The sequence below is a fragment of the Notamacropus eugenii genome, chromosome 2 (assembly GCF_028372415.1).
Source record: "Notamacropus eugenii isolate mMacEug1 chromosome 2, mMacEug1.pri_v2, whole genome shotgun sequence".
Lineage (NCBI taxonomy): Eukaryota > Metazoa > Chordata > Mammalia > Diprotodontia > Macropodidae > Notamacropus > Notamacropus eugenii.
Window position 1 is genome coordinate 395,147,116 of NC_092873.1, and position 11,407 is coordinate 395,158,522.

The 11,407-nt window shown below is 37.2% G+C and overlaps 1 pseudogene; it reads right to left on the reverse strand.

Annotated features, from left to right (window-relative positions):
- Positions 1-11,047: 11,047 nt before the first annotated feature.
- On the reverse strand, positions 11,048-11,146 carry LOC140530587 (U6 spliceosomal RNA; annotated as a pseudogene).
- Between the last annotated feature and the right edge of the window lie 261 nt (positions 11,147-11,407).

An 11,407-nucleotide genomic window follows, 5' to 3' on the forward strand; every position in this document is an offset into this window, starting at 1 on the left:
ATGAAATGAAAAATAAGTTTACAGAAAAGAGATCCAATTAAGCCAGACCATCTTGAAAGTTTTTAAGGAGAAAAGTAAGAGGAATATAGCAAACAAGAAAATGGGAGGGGAAGGGAATCTATTTTCCTAAAACAAAGTCTTTTCTTCATCAATGACAGTTAAGCCACCACATTTGCAGTCTGATGTCACAATCCTTGTTATGCATGATGAGGAAATGGAAATAGTATCAAATAGTACCAAAGAAATAAAGACAACTGGACATAGCACATAGACTATTAAAGTATACACAGAAGAGTTTCATGCTTGAGATGCTAAGATTTTGCAGGCACTGAGGGATCTTTAAAATCATGCCCAGAATTTACCTTGAAAGAGAGGGGGAGGCATAATGTCTAGTGCATAATGGGTACTTAATAAATATTTATTGATTGGTTAGTTATAAGAAAAATTTGACTGGGTCAAGCAAAATGCTATTTTAAAGGAGTCTTCTCCAAAAATGTTTCTTCTGTGTGTATGTTAAAGTCATATATAGTATCGTTGAATTACCAGATAAATTTTTTGTATGGTTGAAATGCATATGCTTTCAAATTTTGGTACTACATCTTGGTTGTGCTTAAAATACATATACACACAGGGTACAGTGCTTAACATTGATGTTTGTCACAGTTTCAAAGATTGGGTAGTGTTGCCCATCAATTTCTGTTCTCAATGAAACGTGCCATGGATGAATAATTTTATTTCAAATCATATGTGAAAAGGGCCCACATTGAACATAGACTAAGAAGACAATGGAAGGAATCTTAAGACAGATTTCACAATTATTAACAACTGGTAGAATGTACTGAATTAGACTTTATTTTCCTTCCAATTATAATTTTGAAGGGGCAGCATGGTATAGAGTATAGAGTGTTCAACTTACAGTCAGGAAGATTCAGATTCAGACTTAAGATCTGTATGAAGTGTAAATCACTTAACCTTTGTGCATCTTAGGCAACTCTAAAAGACTGAGCTACTAAGTCATAGGCATGTTTTGATCTGCATTGGTGGATCCTTTATGCTTTAGTATCATTTTGAAATCCACCAATTCCATATTGTTTTTAAATTTTAAACTAAAATGTAAAACATAACATCAAATTATTCATCTTCTAGGAAACTCTATCAAGTCTCTCAAATAAATATACATTACATGCTCATTCCTTTTCTAAATCAATATCTAGATGCTGGCATTTGTTACATTAAACTTGAAAGTCTTTCAAAATCTCTCCAAATCCAGGAGAAGATTTATCTCCTCAGAGAGTTTCATTCATTGCAAAATTGTTTTTAGATGGTCTTTCCTGTGGTCAGTACTAATATGACATGGACTACCCTTGGCCTTAAATTCCTGGAAAGCAAGATATGTTATATTTCACCTTTCCCCAGTATGCTTAAGGGATTTGGGTGTATCAAGACTCTCTGCCAGTGTTTCCAGTCCGCATTAAGGAATAAACTTGCAGTCTAGACAGAAGTGGGCCCTTTCACAATTTCTATTATGAACAAGATTACATTATGTACAGTGGAAAGAACCCTGGCTCTGGAACCACAGAACCTGGGTTCAGGTGTGAAGCTAACTACTTGTGTGACTATGGATGGACAAGTTCCTTAACTTCTGTTTTCTGCATCTGTAAAAGGAAGGGATTGAACTAGATGACTTCTGAGCACTAGATCTATGACCTGATAAAGATTTCCTATACCTTTTTTAAAAAATTGGTTTAATTACTTTTCTCTTCCAATTTGTTCCTAGATTCCCATCCCCCCACTCCCACCCCCATTGTCCTTTTGGCACCTAGATGAGTTTATTCTCATTTGAATGTGAGCATGACTTAGCTTGCCCCTTCTCTTGTTTTAGATAAAGACCCATGACGTTTATTCCTCAGGCAAGTTCGTGAGGCTCTACACTTCCAGCAGCCCCAAATCTCTCCAGTGTCTGTCTCTCTGTTTCCTTAACCCCAAAAGCCCTGTAAGGTTTACATTTCTATCGCCTGGGTTGCTGGTCCTGCATCAAATTGGTTCCTGTTGAAGGCTTTTTGTTATAGCAGTTAAGAGGAGAACTTTGCGTTGGTTCAGGTAATTATTTGCAAAGATTCCCTAGCTATTCTTTCTACTTTTGACAGAGCTTTCTGCTATTGTTGGAAATTGGAGCCAGTGGGCTGTGGGCTGAGGTCAGTTAATACTCTGCCACAATCTTGGCCTGTCTTTGTGTTATGTAGTACTTTTACTGGCTTAGTAGCAGTTAAGGGATGGGATATGTTTAGCTGTTCTTTTTTCCTTTCTATTTCTGCCTTTTTTTCCTTGTGACTTGATCATCTAGTGTCTAGTACTTCTCTTTTCCATTTTTACCAGGTTGCAAGTTGAAATCACATTTAACTCTAATTCTTATTTTAGTTCCTTCCTTTGATGTCACCACTCCATTTTCTCCAATTCTTTATCTATCTCTTACGATTTAGATAACCTTTGCTGCAAGTTAGCAGGGTCCTCTTTGCCTTGATTTAATAACGTTTTTTCTGGTCCACTTCTGATAATTGAATTCTACATTTTTCTACCTCCAAATCATATTTCATATTATATTGCTAAGCCTTGCCTCTCTATTTCTAATTAGGTCACCTCATTAGTTTTTACATTTAATTCTGTTATGTCTTCTTTCCCCTACTGTTTGTTTGCCTTGTAAGCTAATTTATTCCTTCCTATAATGAGCTAAAAATACTTTATGTCAAGATATATACAATGCCCAGTCTATGCAAGATTCCTCTTCAGTTCCACATGACTTAAGGTCTATGCAATTTTAAAAATATTCTGCATATAATTTGGTTCTAGGACATCAGATATACAACTGCCACATTGTCAAGCATAGTTCATCTTCCTAACCCATTTTTTCCAATTTGACCTTTTGCTTAATTGTGGCCCCAGATGTTCCTGCCAGCAATTGTATAGTAGTTCTTTATTTCTCTACTTATTTCTAATTTCATTTAGCTATTTCAGATGCCATTGCCAGTGTTTTACAACTGGATCTGTATATAATTTCTTGAAAAACAATCCAATTTAGATGAATCATCTGAGCAAGTCATAATGTCCGATACTAACCCAAAGCAAACATCTCACTGTTGCTGTTATATAAAAAGTAAAGTTACAATTTTACATTTTTAAAGGTATGTTACATATGTGTAGTCATGTAAAACATATTTCTGTATGGATAATGTTGTGAAAGAAAACACAGAGCAAAAAAAGCCCTACAAAAATAAAATAAAAAAATAGTATGCTTTGATCTGCTCTCAGACTTTATCAGTTCTTTCTCTGGTGGTGGATAACATTTTTCACCATAAGTCCTTCAGAATTGTCTTGGATCTTTGTATTTCTGAGAATAGCTAAGTTGATTGTCATGCAACAGCAATATTGTTTTAAAAACAACTGTGAGAGGATAAGTTATTTTGGCTATTATAAATGCCGAAATTAATACAAAGGACATATGAAGGAAGATGCTATCTGCCTCCAGGGAAAGAACTGATAAACAGAAGTATGCATAGAAAGGTTTTACCATATTTGTGTCTAGTAGTAGCCATCTACTGTTCAGGTAGGGGTGAAGGAGGGGAGGTGGAGGGAAGAAAAAAGGGGAAAAATTTACATTATAATTTTATTGTATATTTAAAAGCAATAGCAAGTTGTATATAAAGCATTGGCAGTTTCATGAGTGATCATTTCTTTTTATTATAGTGTGTTATGAAATTCTTGTTTTATTCCACAAATTTAAAATAAAATAAAAATGATCTCACTGTTAACTGTGTACAATGTTCCCTTGGTTCTGCTCACCTCACTTTATATCAGTTAATATAAGTCCTTCCAGGTTTTTCTGAAAGTATCCTGTTCATCATTTCTTATAGCACAATAGTATTTCATCACAATCACATACCACAACTTATTTAGCCATTCCCCAATTGATGGGTATCCCTCTCAATTTTCAGTTCTTTGTTACCACAAAAGAGCTGCTATAAATGTTTTATAGACATAGGTCAATTTTACATTTTCAAAGGAGAAAAACAACTCCTTGTTCAAAGCACACCCCTAAGGATGGTTTTGAAACCAAAAGATGTCTACTGCTCTTGATGTAGAGCATCCATCTAGGAAGAAGAAAAATGAAAATGAAATAAGGGAACTGTCTAGGACAAGGCTCACTTAAGAAATAAAAGATAGGAAAAGCTAATCAATAAAGAGTAAGTCATTTAAAGCTCTCCCTGTTTATTGTTCAGAAATCACCCAGTTGGGTAGGTGGGGGTGAGGTGAAGGACCTTATCTCCAATAAAAATTGATTTGTAATGAGATTCATCCAGAATCTTGACCCCTAGCATTATCTTTTTGCAAATACCAACATAACCTCTCCTCAAACGACCTGTTTTTGATTTTTTTGTTTTTAACTAAACTGTAATTTAAAAGCAAACACTAGGGGTCTCCGCTAGATCGTTAAGAACAACACTGGGAAGTTGTAAATGTGTGGGTGGGTGGATGTTTGGATTGTAACCTTCCTATAGAACCTAACCAACCTCAGTTGTTATAATTAATAGGGTTTCATTTCTTTGTTCTTTGCATTTACATTATTCGGATTGGTTTATCTAAATCTTCCCTTTTTCATTACCTATTCATAGTCATTTTTAAAGCATGTTGCATTACACTCATATTCAATGAATGGGCATTACCTCACTTTAAGTGAGTATCTGAAAAGGTCTTAGCCTAAAAGGTCAAGGTTTCCCACTGCATCCTGGGCCATCTCCAGTCATCCTGATGAATATCTGGTCACTGGACCTAGATGGCTCAGGAGGAAAAAGTGAGGCTGGTGACCTTGCACAGCCCTCCTTCACTCAAAACAAAGTCAAGTGCAAGTCATGTCATCATTTCTCTGATGTCATGGTCCTCTTTGAAACAAAGGATGAACACAAGAAATTGCCCATCACTAAGGGAAGTGGTCCCATTCAGCCCCCCTTTTTGGAGGTACACTGTCCAGTTCTTCCCAGATGGTAACTTCTGATCTTTAGGCACTAGACAGTAGGAGGCTTGGTTGACTGCACCCTCATGAATAAGCTGACTCTGCAGTCAGCCAACAGTGGTGGCAGTAGTGGTGGACATGCCTTCTATATTCCACAGGAAGCATATGGTTCTGTAGGGGTAAATGGGCTGGCAATGTAATCTATTTGGGATAATCCTCTCTAGCTAATCCTTCAAACTCCAAGCCTGGATCTTAAGGCTGTTGTAAAGGGTCTGTAGTATCTCCAGTCAGTCCCTTATCAGTTCTTGCCCATGTCAGTTTCATTTAAGCACCCCCTACTTGCCCCTTTCCTCCCATTGTATGATCACGAGATAAATGAATATTTCTAGGCCCATTTTCATAATATGAAAAAAAGCCTTGCCTCTATGCAATTTCCTCAAATAAATTCATGATATTGTGATTCATTTCCCTCCTAACTGGTTTTTTCACTCATGAACAGGATTGTTGGAAACACAAGAATAAATTTATCATGTCAAGGCAGCTTACATTTAAAATTCATGCATTTCAAAACCCACAGTGTCAGACAGAGATGTGGGGTTCAAAATGGGGTGCCTCACTAAGCTGCACTAAATGGTAATGCATCTAGAGTACTGGTAATTTGCCTTTGATTGTCAGTGGTCCACTTCCATGTATCATCTGCAGGTAGACAATGAAGGTAGGAGAGGGAAGGTAAAATGATGTAGAAACACAGTATTTTCTTTGCCCTATATCCTACTGAGCTTTGTAACACACTGGTAAATGAAACACATTAATCTTGGGGCAAAAAGGATACAAGTGTACCAGCTTTCATCTCAAAGAAAAAAAAAAACGACTAGCCCATTCTCCCACTGCTCCTGCAAGTTCCCACAGGGTGTCTTGAGCATATAGCATTGTTTAGCTTGGCAGGGAGTCTCTAGCTACACACAGAAACCCTAGGCTCCCTGCTCCTTACTGAGAAAGAGTGTGTGGGTATGTGTGTGTGTGTGTATGTGTGTGTGTGTGTGTGAGTGTGTGTGTGTGTGTGTGTGTGTGTGTGTGAAAGAGAGAGAAAGAAAATGTTTGCCTTGCTCAAAAAGTCTTATGTTCATCTTTTCCCAAGAGGTGAGTGGTTTGGATGGGGAGAGGAACCAGGGTCCTTTAAAAAATCCCTTAAGAATTATGATTTTCTTTTGGACTTTCTTTCTACCCCCACAGAGAAAAGACAGGTGGAAATTAATTGCAACATCCAAGCACTAACAATATGATCTAACACCAAGGAAACAAACCAAACCTGGGCTTTCTCCTATGTAGAATCACACAGTCACCTAAGGTTTTATAGCAAATGTAGCTCTTTGTCACCTTTAAGGTACACGTTTTGGTAAACCAAAGAAAGATGGTTTTCAGAAGGAAAAAAAAGAGCCTTGGGATATTATTTTCATTTGATTTAATAAGATCCTTTGGGGACATCGCTTCGGCAAGATAATTTTATTTGTTAACTTTAACAAGGTTGCTCTGGTTACCATGGCAACATGTGGCTGATCCCTCTGTCCAATGAGACTGTGGTTTAGACCTGAATGGGGATGAGGTAGCAGGGAGAGATTTAGGCCATATCTGTATTTGCAAAGGCTTTACATGAATCATATTGATGGTTTTGGATATCGGAACCCGTTTTATTTCCTTGCTGTAGGACAAATTTTCCTGCAAACTATTCTAAAATCAAATGTAGTCTTTAAGGAGTAAATTATTCTCTTCTGAATCTATAAACAGCACATTAGAATATCTTTGTTGATTTTACATGATAAATGCTTAATTTGTTCTCCAAATCCAGATTTGTAATTAGCATTATGACAGGAGAGGTAGCATGATATAGCAGATCAAGAGTTTTCCTGGGAGACAGGGAAATTTGAGTTCAGGTACTGCCTCTGACATATACTGACTTTACTTTGGCCAAGTCACCTATCCCCTTCATTACTCCTACAACCCCCTCCTCAAATAGTTTCAGATATCTGCACTTTTTTGGTAGAAGGAAGTCCCTCATCTGGAGATCCCTATAGTCAGTGAAATCACAGGTCCAGGTTAAGCCCATGCCTAGGATGGGAGATGAAACAGTTGAATATCAGGGTTTTTTTTCAGTGCCTTAGTAACTTTGGAAAAGGCAAATGGAAGAAAAAAATAACCAGAAGTCAGAAGACCTGGGTTCAAAATCTAACTTTGTTATGTGTCAACCTCATGACTTTGGACAAGTCTCTTATGTCCTTTGTCATCTGAAAAACGTGAATTAAGTAGGCATGATAATAATGTTGGCTGATTTAAGAAAAATATCTTATAAACCTCAAAGTGCTACATAGCTATGAGTTATTATCTGGAAGAAAGGCTAACAAATGTAACACATATAATCTCTGGGATATCCTTATCCTAACCTCCTTTTCAGACAAGTTTATTTGCCAGTGCTCCAAAGTAACCCTGAGGCACTAGGGGTAATTCTTAAATGTATTGGCTCAATCCCCTTAAGCACAGTAAATTTCTATTCATCTTTCCATGGATCCCAACACAGACATTTGTCACTGGCTGATCCAGGGGTGCTATTTGGGATACTGATAGAAAGATGGAAACTGCTGTGTCCTAAGGGGAGAGCTAGGACACCAATGGGAAAATGGGAAGTCCAACATCCTTTGGACTTTTTGAAGCTGAAATGCCTTCCCCAAAGGGAAAAAGGGGAGGAGATCTGGCTGAGGCCAAAACCACAGCTTCTTCTTCTCCATCCCCTCATCTCCAAGTGGTTTCTTCACTGGGGATTTTACCTAGAACTTCATACTTTCTTCAATTTCTGGAAAATTCTCCATTCTGGGTAATGATGCTTTTATACAGACTGCTGCACTTCACCCCCTCCACTGCACCCCCCTAGCAGACTTCTAGTCTGGTGACATTTCATTTCATCAAAGAGTTTTCCGCAATTTTCCCACTTAGTCCAAAATCTATGATTGAATAATTGAACAGAGATTTTGTGAGAAAGCTCTGTGATAATAAGCACCTTGCAAACCTTTAACCACTATATAGATGGCAGTTATCATTGACTGAGACATGTCTTCATCAAGTTAAGACATCTAGGCTAAAATCAATGGGATGATTTTGACCTAACCTTACAAAGACATTAATAAATCAATTTAACTGCACTTAGCCCGACAGGTTCTGTGTTCCTTAGGTACAATTAGTCAAGGTACAAAAATTTCCATTGAAAAGTACTTTTTACTTTATTTTTCATTTTTAAATGGTGAAATTAGGACAAAGCTAAATTGGTTTCCACAGAATTACCTTTTACCTAGAATGAGATTTCAAGGTCATTACTGTCCTTACTATACAGAGTGGATTGATGAGTTAAATTTCATGAATTGACATTATACCAAGAAAATGGCACCTAAATTCTTGGAGGAAAGGTTGCATTGATAGATAAAACTGTATCTACAATGCTCTTATGTCTGTGAGAGATAAACAATTTGGAGAAGTGCTTTCTATGATATGGAAGCCTTTGTCTTCTGCCTTCTCTCAAAATAATTTTCATTTTCTATTAACCTCTTCTCAGACGACTATAGCAGTAGTAAATTGACTAATTTGAAGATCCTGATAAAGCATTAATGTCAAGTATTTAACTCTTCTGAAGCCTTTTGAAACTTTAGAATTTTTCTGTCATCAGTAGTGAAGTTAACTCTTTAGAGATTCATGAGAATGAATAATCATGTAGAAATACAGAATGTTTCTAGGAAGTGTGTGCATAGTTTCAATGCTGACAGGGCACTTATAAATTGAGACAGAAATAGTATCACTTGTGCTGTGCCGTGACTGTGTAATTAGCTACTGGTTGTCCCTGGGTGGATTGTTATGTGATTACACTAAGACAATATGGGTAAAAAAAAAAAAAGAAAGTTAAAGTGATTCAATGGTATTGGAAAATGAGAAAATTTGCAAATCCCTCAGAATGGAAGCTTTTAACTTGGTATCTGTGAACTTGTTTTTAAGAAATATTTTGATAACTATATTTAGTATGGGTTGGTTTCCTTTTTAATCCTATGTATTTTACTTTATGCATTTAAAAACATTATTTGAAGAAGGGGTCCATTGGCTTCACCATCTTACCAACTGGGTCCATGCAAAAAAAAGTTAAGAATCCTTGCATTAGAGATCTGAACTCAAAACTAAGCCAACAATGTGATTTGTAGCAGGCTGACCAAAGCAAAAAGCCTTCTTCATCAATGTGGCACTACCATTGGGTATCTTCACCATTCAGTTTTCTTGGACACCCTCTTCCAATTCAATCATTTGAGTTCTCTGACGAAACTCTGATAAAACCACCAGTCCTGTGGTTAGCAAATTTCTACCTTTTGCTCTCCTGTTCTCTATGATTCTGGGTGGCTTTCTCCTGAAGGGAAAGAAAGGTCCTTTCTGTTGCTATCTCCCTCCACTCTCATCTCTCCTATCCTTTCCCCATCTCCAGTCTTCTCATCCCACCTTCAGGAACCCTTACTACATCATGAGCAAGCTCATTCATTTTTGCTGCTTTCCTTCTCTCATATACTATCCATCTTCTGGCATTCAGAGAACCCTGGTTTTCTCTGGCAGAGGTTGAATCCTTTACCTCACTCTTCAGGGCCGGCTACTTCTTTTCTTGCGCCCTATTACTTACTAAACAGAAGAAACCAAACCCCTTCATTCCCTCTGCCACTTCTAGACCCTCCCTCAGAATCACAGAATCTGAATTGGAAAGACCCTCAGAGACCATCTAGTCCAACCTATACCTAAACTAGAATCTCCTTAGCATGTAACTGAGAGATCTAGCCTTTGCTGGATGCCAAAAGAGGAATCCCCAAGACATCTCATTCTACTTTGGGATTATTCTAATTGGTGGAAAATTTTTCCGTATGTCAAGCTTAAATTTACTTCTTTGTTACTGCCACCCATTGCTCCTAGCTCTGACCTCTGTTTAACAACTGGCTTTCTGCAAAGAAAAAACGCCAAACCTTGTAAGTATGACATACTTTTAAATTTAATCTACATTATTAAAATTCTCTCTGTCACTCTCTTAAGTATTGACAATTCACAAAACAATGAATCAGGACCTGCTTTGTACTATTTGTTTAAATGCTCATACTGAAAATTTAATAATAGATCTCCTTAGACTTTAAGAGCTGCATCCAGAGCACCCCTGCTTGGGACTAAGCCACTCTGCATTCTCCATTTTTATTTTATTTTCTGGGGTGGCGGTGGGAGTAGGATAGTAAGAGGGGAAGGTTCATACCATCTAGATATATAACCCTTTCTAGAACCTTATTGTTGTAATCTGCCATCCTTCAAGTCTATCTTGAAGGTAGTTCAGTACCTGCCTTCACCCAAATATGAGTAAAGACTATAAATTCCAACACATTTATATAGGGTCTAAACTATTTTTCCTTATGAAACTTTCAGCACAGTCTTGCCTTCCAGGGGTCCATGAAGTAGCCATTACACTTAAAATCACTTTCAAAACACCCTAAACTATTGTTGTATAGTATATACAAGTCTTGTATCTCTTCTTTTCAGTGCCAAATTCATAGAAAGAGTTATATACACTCTCTGCCTCCATTTTCTTACAACCCATTTATTTCTCAAAACTTTGCAATCTGGCTTCTGACTCCACCAGTCCTTCTTACTTAAATGTTGAAATGGCTTTTTCTCAGTCCTTAACTATTTTGATTTATAGCTTTCTACCCCATTCATTACCCCTTCTTCCTATATACTCTTTCATAAGTATCCTTTGCTTTCATGACACTTCTTTCTCCTGACACTGCTTTCTCTGTCTGACCACTATTTTTCAATCTCCTTTGTTTGATCATCATAAATATCGTACCTCTTAAGTATGGGTGTGCCCCAAGGTTCTACGCTAAGGCTGCTTCTTGTTTTCTACTCTTAGTGATCTTATCTATTCCAATGGTTTCAATGATAATTTTTTTTTAATGGAAGCTTACTGGTCTTTAAATGGCTCATATTGCAAGTAAAAATTTGAAATATTTCACAAATGTGTGTAATCCTTGCTCAGAGGTCATGTTAATCTTCTATGTGATGCCAAAACAAGCATTTCAAAGTCCATTTCTGCATGAAAGATTCCTAATTCTATACCTCCAGCCTGAATCTTTCTCCTAAGCTCTGGCTCTATATCTCTAAACACTTATAGGACAATTCCACCTGGATGTCCCCTTAGAAACTAACTCAATGTGTCTAAAATTTATCTCATTATCTTTGTCCCTTCTCCAAACTTCTCTGCTTCCATTGAAGGTACCTATCTTTGTTCCCTCACTATCATTGACTCTTCCTTCTCCCTCAACTCCTTCATCCGACTAAGTTGCTAAGTCTTGT